General features: G+C 39.1%; 1 pseudogene; it reads right to left on the bottom strand.

Annotated features, from left to right (window-relative positions):
* Nucleotides 1-1,066: 1,066 nt before the first annotated feature.
* Nucleotides 1,067-3,379, bottom strand: LOC149205834 (putative pentatricopeptide repeat-containing protein At3g13770, mitochondrial pseudogene; annotated as a pseudogene).
* Nucleotides 3,380-10,813: the final 7,434 nt, after the last annotated feature.

The following is a 10,813-nucleotide window of genomic DNA, read 5'->3' as shown; positions in this document are numbered from 1 at the left end:
AAGGTCGGTGCCTTGAGAAGATAGGGGTGGTGCCCTAGAGGTTGGAGCCTCACAAAAGACCAAGTTGGTGCTTGGCAACACATGTTGAAGCCTGGGGAATTGAAGATCGATGTCTTCAACAAAGGTTGGAGCCCTATATATTGTACTTGATTCATTATAAATATTATATTAATAAAAGCATTTATTCCTATTACTTATTTTATATTCTAAATATAATTGATTTAACTGGTAAAAAAAACAATTGAAAAGGAATACTAATTCACCCCCTAAATATTTCCAACATATTTATTAAATTAATTTATCACACTCTATATTTTCATATTTCTAGTTTTTTTTTTTTATTTCAAAGGTGTTAATCCATTAGAGGATGTGGAAAGTGATCACTATTTATCAAATTAGTTTATCACTCTAGATTTTCATATTTCCTGTTTTTTTATTTCAAAGTTGTGGAGCTCTCCAAATAAGCTTCATTTTTGTTATTTTGAATAACTTTTTGACATTAATCTTTACCATTACCATGGTAACATATTATAAATTTATGATATTTCAACTTACTTAAATATGATCCTCAATTGACTCATCTCAATCTCCGTCGAAAGTATTGGTTTTGCGAAATGAAAATATGAAATTTATAATTTATTTTATCATTTCAATATGTCATTGTTAACAAAATCAAAATCATGATTTTAATAACTTAGCATTTAATATTTATTAATTTATTATGTAGTTTTAGTAATTGCAGTGTTTTGATTTATGTAGTTTTACTAATTGTTGTGTTTTAAATTTAATTCATATTGTCATTTGAGATTTCTTGTCTTTATGTTTTCAATGTAAAATTAAAATTTGAAATAATTACTGCCAAGCGTCCTATTCCCCAATTCTTAATTTTGTTTTCAGACAGCTACTTTTGTCAATTCCAATCACACCCACAATGAAAAATTGTTACATAAATGGAGAGGGCAAGCAGGTGGGGAAAGACCTTTAAAATGGAGAAAAAAATTCCTCCACTAATTTCATAAATTTAATGTAAAGATCGGAAGAATCTATATTAGTTTATTTATAGCAGTGATCTAAATAGAATAATTATATATTTATATTAATAATTATCTAAATATAATAAATAGTAAGGCGTTTTTAAAAGAATAAAAAATATACATACATGCACAGGAGATCACCTTCCTACTGCTGAAGAAAACCTGAAACTAGGTTGATCCAGGAAAGTTGTACCAACGGCTGTGTTGATGAACCCGAAGCTATTGCCAACCTCTCGACTTCTCACTGTCATGGACAAGAGTTTGTTCTTTCTGCTCCTCCTCCACACCAGGAAAAACAAATCTTGTGTCAGGCACATACCCAGCAGCCTTCATCTCCCTCAATAATGTCTCCAATTTGGCATAAATTTTATCTGATTGTGGGTGTGATCTGTCGTTTGCATAGAAAGAATGCACCTGTTTATTCACCTCAATCCAACTGCGTCCAGGCATCTTTTTAATCATCTTGTCTTTCATCATTCGCCGAACATTTTCAGTGTCCTCCCACAGACCAGCTGCAGCATAGCTGTTTGACAGCACCACATAGGCTGTGGCATTATCAGGATCCAGCTTGAAAAGCTGCTCTGCTGCCCATTTTCCGAGCTCTATATTATTGTGAATTCTACATGCGCCAAGCAAACATCCCCACACAGTAGCATCGGGTTCTATGGGCATTTTGTTAATGAAGTCTCGAGCCTCATCTAGGAGGCCTGCACGCCCAAAAAGGTCAACCATGCAGCCATAGTGCTCCATTGCAGGTGTGATGTTATAGCATTCACTCATGCTGTTGAAGTATTGTTGGCCCTTGTCCACTAAACCTGCATGGCAGCAGGCAATCAAAACACAGAGCAAGGTAACACTGTTAGACCTGATGCCAAAATGTTGCATCAGTTCAAAAAGCCCGAGGGCCTCGGCACCACGGCCATGCATGGCATACCCTCCAATCATGGCTGTCCAGGAGACAACATTTCTATCAGGCATTTTGTCAAACACATGGCGTGCTTTTTCCATATCCCCACATTTTGCATACATATCTATGAGAACATTACCTATAAAAGCATTGGATTCAAACCCACTTCTGCGTATCTCTTCGTGGATTTCCATCCCCTGTTGCAGAGCAGCCATGTTGGCACAGGCAGTAAGAACACTGGCAAATGCCTGGATGTCCGGTTTCACACCTGCACGCTGCATTGCATGAAAAGTCTTCAGGGCTTCCTCACTGTGCCCATTCTGTGCATATCCTGAGATCATGGCAGTCCAGGAAACAACATTTGGTTTTGGTATTTTTCGAAAAAGCTCTTGGGCTTCGTCCACACGCCCATTCTGCACATAGCCTGTAATTATAGCATTCCACGAAACCAAATTTCTCTTAGGCATTTCCTGGAAAAGATTGAAAGCTTCATCAACAAGTCCCTTCTGTCCATACGCAGCTATCATGATGTTCCACAAGACAGTGTCTCGTTTAGACATTCTGTCAAACAATTCTCGAGCCTTGTCTATACTCCCACATTTTGCATACAAATCCACTAAGGCACTCTCTACAAAACCATCAATCTGGCACTGGCTTCTAACTATTTCTTGGTGAATCTCGATGCCCTGTTCTAGAGTTCCCAGCTTGGCACAAGCCGAGAGAACGCTGGCGTAAGTGAAGCGGTCAGGCCGGAGAATCGATCTCTGCATCTGGTGAAAGAGCTTCAAGGCTTCTTCTGCAGGCCCGTGGCGAGAATACGATGTGATTAGCGTATTCCAAGAGAAGGTATCTCGATGAAGCATTTCGTCAAACAATTTACGTGCGTCAGCCAAACGACCCAACTTGGCATACATGTTCATAAGGGTGTTGGTCAGGATTATGTTTGGCACAATTCCATTTTTATACATGTGGGCATGGATTGATTTACCTTCCCAAAAAGCTTTCTTCTTAATACACTCCTGCAAGAGACAGCTATATGTAAAACAGTCGGGAGGTTGCTCCATTTCATAAAAAACTCGCAGAGCCTCCCTAAATTGGCCCTGATTACACAGTTTTCTCACGATCTCGGGAACGCCATTAGAAGCAATGGCTCTTCTGGTCACAGCGCGACTGTTTTGGTTAGCAGCTGCTCCTTGAAGCTGAAGTGATGGCAATGGCCTCCCTTTGCTCTTGCTTGCATCTTCTGATGGAAAATCAAGCGAAGCAAATGGAAATGGCTGCGTTATAGCCATCGCCAGGGCCATTACAATGACTGTCCTTCTGCCCTTCCGATATGGCTACGATCCTGCGCGGAAAATAATTCATCTCAACTCTCAACAAAATATTAAATAATTCATCTCAACTCTCAGCGAAGAGAGTTGAAAATAAGAAGCTGAACAAGATATGATCTTTTTATTTTACTCTCTTTCTTATATTTTTCACTATATAGGGAGGGACGCGAGTTGTTGTGCGCCCTTCCTACCACGAGAATCACTGATGTGGTAACTGCTATAATAAAATTAAATTAAATTAAATTTTAATTTCCATTAGATTAGATTTTTTTTTCAGAAAGAAAAAGCTTCATGATTTATATTAAGAGTATATAAAAGTCCAGATACAAGCGAAGGCATGAGGCCTTGATGCAAATTATACAGAAATCTGTTACTGTCCAGAATCAGCAATGCATAGATCTTAGAGATAAACAAAAATTATGAGTGCATGGCACTACAGAGACTTCAGAAAGAAGGAACCATCTAAACCAGGATTTTAAAATTCTGAATTCAACCAAAAATGCCCCTAATGAGAAAGACAAAAATGCCAAGACCGAAGTTAATCCTCAGAAGGCAAATATCCCAAGATTTTTGTCAAAATGAAGTCAAGAGGCAGACTGGAATTCTGGAAAATGTGATCGTTCCTCCACTTCCAAAGGAACCAGCAGGTGATGATGAAAAGAGAGCGCCAAGAGGGACGTTGCGCACTCCACCAGTCGAAGGCATCCTGAACAGAAGGAAAAACTCTGTGAGAAAAACCATAGATTAAGGACAGCACATACCAGATTGAGGAGGAAGCGCCACATTGGAAGAACATATGAATGTTGGATTCAGCACTGTTGCGGCACATCTGACATTGGCTCGGCCCCTGCCAGCCTTTCCTTTGCAAGACCTCCCAAGAGAGATTTCTATTTGAGAAAAGAAGCCAGGAGAATAGAATCATCTTAAGTGGGCAGGAGGCTTTCCAGAAAGGGGGAGGAAAGAGAGGCGAGGGAGGCGGCCGGACCGAGGAGAGAGCTGCATATAATTCTTTAACAGAAGTTAGAAGAGCAGGCTTCTCAAGGGACCAGATGAGCTCGTCAGCAGAGCCCGATTGCAATCTTCCTTTGCTGGAGAAACTGTTGACAGCCGAATCCCATGAGGGACGGAGAGAAGGAGGGATGGAAAGATCATCTGCGCTCTTCCAAACAGGAGCTTGAGAAATCCAGGATTGAATTAACTTATTCCATGTAAAGAGGCCTTTTGAATGGAAGAAGAGAACTAAATCTGGAGAGATCAACGATTCCAGATTATGCTGAGTTGGATCGAGGCCGATAAAAACACTGGAACCGGATGAGAGGGACCATTTAAGCTTTTCTAAGAAGAAGGATTGAAGCTTCCTGAAGCTTTTCCAAATGATGGAGCCAGACCTGATTCCCAGCGACTTCCTTCTGAACCAGAAGGCCATATTCCTCCCTTTAAGATATTTTTGATTTATAATGCTGCTCCACTGGCTTTTACCATAGATACCTCTGATAAGCGATTTGCAGAGAAGAGCTTTCCCAAAAGGAGACATATTCAGGAGGCCCCAGCCGCCCTTCTTCTTCGGCTTTGATAATAATTCCATCTTTGCTAAGTGAAACTTGGACTGGATAGAACGACCGCCCCATAAGAAGTTTGCTGCCAGAGAGGTCATCTTTTTTGTAATGGAAGAAGGAAGAAGGAAAAGGTTCGCCCAATAAACCGCCATTTGAGAGAGAACAGCTTGAACCAAGATTAGCCTGCCAGCTAAGGAAAGAAAGCGCATCTCCCATCTAGATATTTTGCTGTAGAAACGATCGATCAACCACTGCCAATCCTTGATGCGATATCCATTCGCCTTTAGATGGAAGCCCAGATATGTGAGGCCGTCCCCCATCAGAGCAATTTTTGTTCCAAACAGATCAGCAACCCATTGAGCTAGGACAGGGCTCGAACCATTATGAAAAAGCATGGACTTATCCTTATTTATAGTCAAGCCTGTTGCAGATTGGAATTTGAGGAAAATCACGTTGAGGCAGACCCAGGAAGATTTGCATAACATCGCAAAGATGAGGATGTCATCTGCGAAGAGATTATGAGAAAGGGATATATCTTTACATATTTTAACCGGCCTGCATCTTCCCTCAGAAACAACCCTGTTAATCTGAGAGCTTAGGGAGTTCATCACCAGGATGAAGAGGAGGGGGGAGAGAGGGCAGCCTTGACGGAGGCCCCTCTCCGCTTTGAAGAAAGAAGAGGGAATGCCGTTGATAATAACTGAAAAATTGGCGTTCTCGACACACGCCAAGATCCAGTTAATTCCTTGCGCCTTTAAACCGATTTTTGCTAAGAGAACTCTGAGGAAACCCCAATCGACGGAGTCGAATGCTTTTCTGAGATCCACTTTTAGAGCGGCGGCATCAATATTTTTGGAATTGATAGCATAAAGGCATTCCTGGGTCAACGCGACAGCATCCAAGATAAGTCTTCCTTTTAAAAAGGCGTGCTGTTCTTTTGAAATGAAGGAACTTAAGACAGACTTCAATCTGTTAGCGATTATCTTAGAAATGATTTTATAAAGGGAATTGCATAATGCAATTGGCCTGAAATCCAATAGCGAAGTCGATTTTTCCTTTTTGGGAATAAGGGCCAAAAATGAGGCAGATAATGCGCTGTTAACATGCCCTGACATGCGAGAGGCATCCACCATGCCCAGCAGGTCATTTTTGAATAACTCATAGAAATGCAGGAAGAACTCTATCGGCCAACCGTCAGGCCCTGGACTTCTTTCCTTTTTAAATTTTTTGATTGTCTCAAGCAATTCCTCCTCCGTGATCGGCTTAAGGAAATCTTCATTAGCCTTTTCATCAAACATTTCAGGCATCAAATCCACTGCCCACATGATGTCATTTACTTCGGTTCTCTGCCTTTTATATTGATTTTGAAAAAATCTTGTAGCCTCCTCTGAGATTTCCTGTTGGGAGAGAAGAAAGCCGCCCTTTCCATCTTCAATTTTCCATATGGAGTTCCTCACTCTCCGGGAATTTGCATAGTTGTGGAAAAATTTTGTATTTCTGTCCCCCTGCCTGAGCCATGTTGCCCTGCTTTTGAGCCTCCACCTTTCCTCCTCTTTTTGCAGAAGCTCTTTTTTCCTTTTTTCCAAAGATCCAATGAGAACTTTTTGATCGAAAGAGAGCCCATTGGAGTGAGCCAAATTGGAGAGAAGGATTATTTCTTTTTTAATATCCAGAAGCTCCTGCCTTTCCTTTTCCCGCTTTTTTATTTGCCAGTCTTTTGCGCCTTTCCTTAGCAATTGGATTTTTTCCCGAAAGGTGAGCAGAAAGGCTTCATCAGAATGATTTATATCCCTCCAGCTATTGGAAATGAAATCGTTGAAGGATTTATCCTGTAGAAGGGAATTGAAGAATTTGAAGGGATAACCCTTACTTTGCTTTAACTCTTTCCATTCCAAATAGATTGGTTTATGGTCCGAAGAGAAGTCGATTCCAGTTCTGACTATTGGCATTCCCCATTTCTCAATTATACTGGCGCTTAGAATAAAGCGATCGATTCTCTTTGCTATGTATGCTGATCCAAGCCTGCCATTTTCCCATGTTGGAACCAGTTTCTCAGGAATAATATCCACCAGGTCTCTTTTTAACAGCTCCTGCCGCATTTTATCTGCCAAAGGATCTTTCTTCCTACAATGACCCCAGCATTCCTCTGAATTAAGAGTCATATTTAAATCACCTGCAATTAGTAAAGATTCAATGTCTAAAATATCTGAGTTAAACAAGTTGGACCAAAAGGAGAGCCTGTTCCTATATGGCGCATATATATTCAAAATGTTAAGGATCTGGGACCTTCCTCTGATTGAGGCCGATATAAGGATTCCTGCACAGCATTTGAACGCCCTTGCACTGACCCTTGCATTAGATATGCTTTTTGATTTTTTGTCTTTTGTAACTTAATCTTCTTATCATTCAAATTAATGATGTGTTGATTCAATCTTTTAATAATCTACTCACTAAAAAGACAATGCTAAAGAATTGATGTTAACATATTGTTGTTTTTGATGTCTGTGAAAGCATCACATTCCAAAATGAAATGTTTTTCCGATTCCAGTGCCCCAGAAGTGAAAAAAGTACACACCCATTCTTCCTAAACTTCTTTAGGTCTTTTCCACCAACTTGTTTCGCATTGTAGTTGATGCGAATTAGTTCTTAATTGAGCAATACAAATCTTTGCTCTCCATGGAATGCTAGCTCCAATGTACTCTTTTTGTCGGAGATCACAAGTAGGGTTGAATTCTTGAACATAATACTTTTTCTTTCTACCTAACTTTTTTCCCCATATACGCTTACGAAACTTCTCCATAACAAAACTCTTTAAATCCTTGCTATTTGTCGGACATGCATTCAAGTAAATATTCCAATTTTGCATCCATTTGTTGTTTTGTCTCATCCATGGTTTCTTTCTTTCACTCATTCCTTCATTGAAGATAACTTTAGGCCATCTACCTTATCCCATTTGCTCATTTATTTGTAGATACCTTATGAGACGCACCATAGAAATTGCTTCGATGGAAGTTGCTCCTATTTCACTCGAGGCATTACCTCATAAGAAACTGAACTTTTTATTTTAAACTTGCTCATGATCAAACACTTTTGGATTTTCTCACATTGCTTCCATTTTGAGACTGGGATACTGCTAGCCCACACTTCACACCCATATAATATCATTGGACAAATTAGGAGCCCAAAAATCACTTTAATTGTTTTCCAATCCCATAACGCTACCTCTCTACATCTGTTTTGAAGAGCATATAGTGCTTTCCACACTCCTAAAATTCTCTTCTTTCTGCAATGCTCTCAATTAAGCTTGTTGAAATCAATCCCGAGATACTTGTATTCATTTACTTCTTCAAGAATGTTGCCTTCAAAGAAGAACGCATGCCGGCTCTGCTTCTTTTTATTTGAGAAAATCATTATTTTGATCTTGCTGGTATTAATTTGCATCTCCACTTTTTTACAAAAATACTCAAGGGCATATAGGTGCATCTGTAATCCTTGGGCCTATTTAGCAATCAATACAAGGTCATCAACATATAAAAGAAGCTTTATCACAACTCCCCCAACTGAACACCATCCCCACCTTGCAGATTTAGCCACTCTTCCAATTTATCAATATATAAACCAAAAAGAGTAGGGGATAAAGGGCAACCTTGCTTGACTCCAATGTCATTTCTAAAGCTTTCTGAAATGCTTGTTGAAATTCTAATTTTGACTTTCACCTCTTCACAGAGCATATGGACAACAACTCTATAATGTAAAGGAATTTCAAGTTCTTCCATTCTATTCCACAACTTATCTCTAGGGACCGTGTCAAATGCTTTTTTGGAGTCAACAAAGTAGCAAAATACTTCTTCTTTGCCCTCCCAAACATTTTCAATAATGTGTCTCAACGTGATACCATGATCTACTGTAGAATGCTTCGACCTAAAACATGCTTGCCCTTTTGCCCTCTTTTCTTTGGCTTCCACCAACTTATTCTATTTTCTACCATGCCGTTGAAGAACTTTGCAAACAACAGATTGATCATAATGGTTCTATAGTTGGAAGGATTATTAATGTCTCCACTTTTAAAAAGGGGTATTGCTAGACTAGTTGTCCAATCTCTTGAGAACCTTTGTCGAATGACGTTGTTGAGTATTTCCGTGATGTGCGGTGCAAGAATGTTTATTCCCCACTTTAGATATTCTGCTTGAAGTTCAACCAAGTCCTTTGCCTTTCCTATTTTCAACTTCTTAATTCCTATCTCTACTTCCTGTAATGTGAAAAGCTTTGTAGTTGTGTTGATCCTGGGAGGAGGCTCCTCCTTTGATTTTTTCTCATAAAGTTGTCTTGCATAATCAAACCATTGATTGGTTGTAATATTATTTTCAATTTGCTTCTTCCTTTGTTGAAGTTCTTACCAAAAAAGATTTGGGTTATTCTTGCCTAGATATATTAACTCTTCTCGCCTTGTTTGCATGAACTCATCTTTTTTCCTTTTTAAAATATGCTTATATAACTTTACATTCATCTTCTCCTCTCTTGCCCTTTTCAAGGTTTTCCTTGCCATTTTGCATTCCTCATCAAACCAAGCATTTATAGGAAAGCAATTTGATTTAGATTTCTTATTTTTTGCTCTTTTGCACTTCTCAAGTGCACTCTGAATGTTGAAAAGTGTGCAACAAGAAATGCTTGTTGAGAATGCAACAAGATGATGGAGCTTAGTGGAAAGGAGTCGCCTTCACTAAGTGGGCCCGCAGGCAAATTATGGCGCAAAGTCTATTTTTGGATCACAGCAGGAGTGATCACAACAGGAGTGGTCACAGTAGGAGTGATCACAACAGGAGTGATCAGAGTCTATTTTTAGACTACTAGTCAAAAATAGAAAAGTCAAATATTATTGTCTCATAATAATATTTAGACTATAAACTTTGTCTTATCCTCTTGGAGCACTTCAGTTTGAGCTACAGATGTGGCACATGCAGCTGTCGAAAAGAAATACATTTTCTTATGTGTTAGTTGAGCTATTGCGTGTAGGACATCAGTTAGAACTCATGTGGTTGAGTTCTGTGGAGTTGGATGAGCAGTTAATGGAGTTGTGTTCAATTTGACTTAGTTGAACTAGTTGTATTTAGTCTAACTGATCAATAGACTAAGTGATGAGTTGTGTGAATTAGTTATTAATTAATTCACTAATTATTAACTCATAATGCAACTGAAGAATACATTAGTTAGCTCAGTCATGTACAGTTTAATGGAGACAGGTGTTAGAGGTTGAGATTGCTATCAGTTGTGCATGAGATTGTGCACATGCATGGGATTGAGTTATGCCAATGATATCTGCGTAGTGTGGGCCAATACCAAGTGAAATATAGCTTGTGATCACATGGTTTACAATGTGGGTGATTTTCACAAGGTAAATAGGAGTTTGGATCAGCCATTCTAATTCATTCTCTTGCAGGATTGTGCAGTGGAGGCAGGCAAAGCAGCAGGGGAGATTTGGAGATCATATCTGAGATGTATTGTGTGTAACAGGTGGAGATAGTACTGATTACTTGTGAGGAGTATTGTACTATGTTTGTTACATGTTCTCAATCAATATAATATACAAATAGTTGGGGTTTTTAGCGAGATGCTTTCCCCGGGAAAATACTGTGTTGATATGTGTGATTGATGCTTCTATGTGCGCATGTTATTGTTTTTGCTTCTGTAAATTGATGATCAACGTAGAGGAGGTTATGTATTATGCATGTTTTCCGCAATAGTGTATAGTCGGGATAACCTCTATTGAATAAGTGTCATATTATTCAAAATTTCTACACTGAATTATATTTGTTAACTCATGACTATTGAGACTTTTGGAACCCCTATTCCCCTTCTGAATTGGTCTCTCCAACATTGTTTTGAAGATAGTGCAATTTTCTTGTGTTAGAAGAATTTTGCCCCTTGATATCGATTGTTGCAAACATTGGGTTTTCCTTCTATGTTGTCTTTCTTCTAACCAAGATA

Source organism: Pinus tabuliformis, chromosome 1_2 (genome assembly GCF_031772625.1).
Source record: "Pinus tabuliformis cultivar Carrire ecotype Pingquan chromosome 1_2, CPIR1, whole genome shotgun sequence".
NCBI classification, from domain to species: Eukaryota; Viridiplantae; Streptophyta; class Pinopsida; order Pinales; family Pinaceae; genus Pinus; species Pinus tabuliformis.
This window is presented reverse-complemented; position numbering and strand designations above follow the sequence as displayed.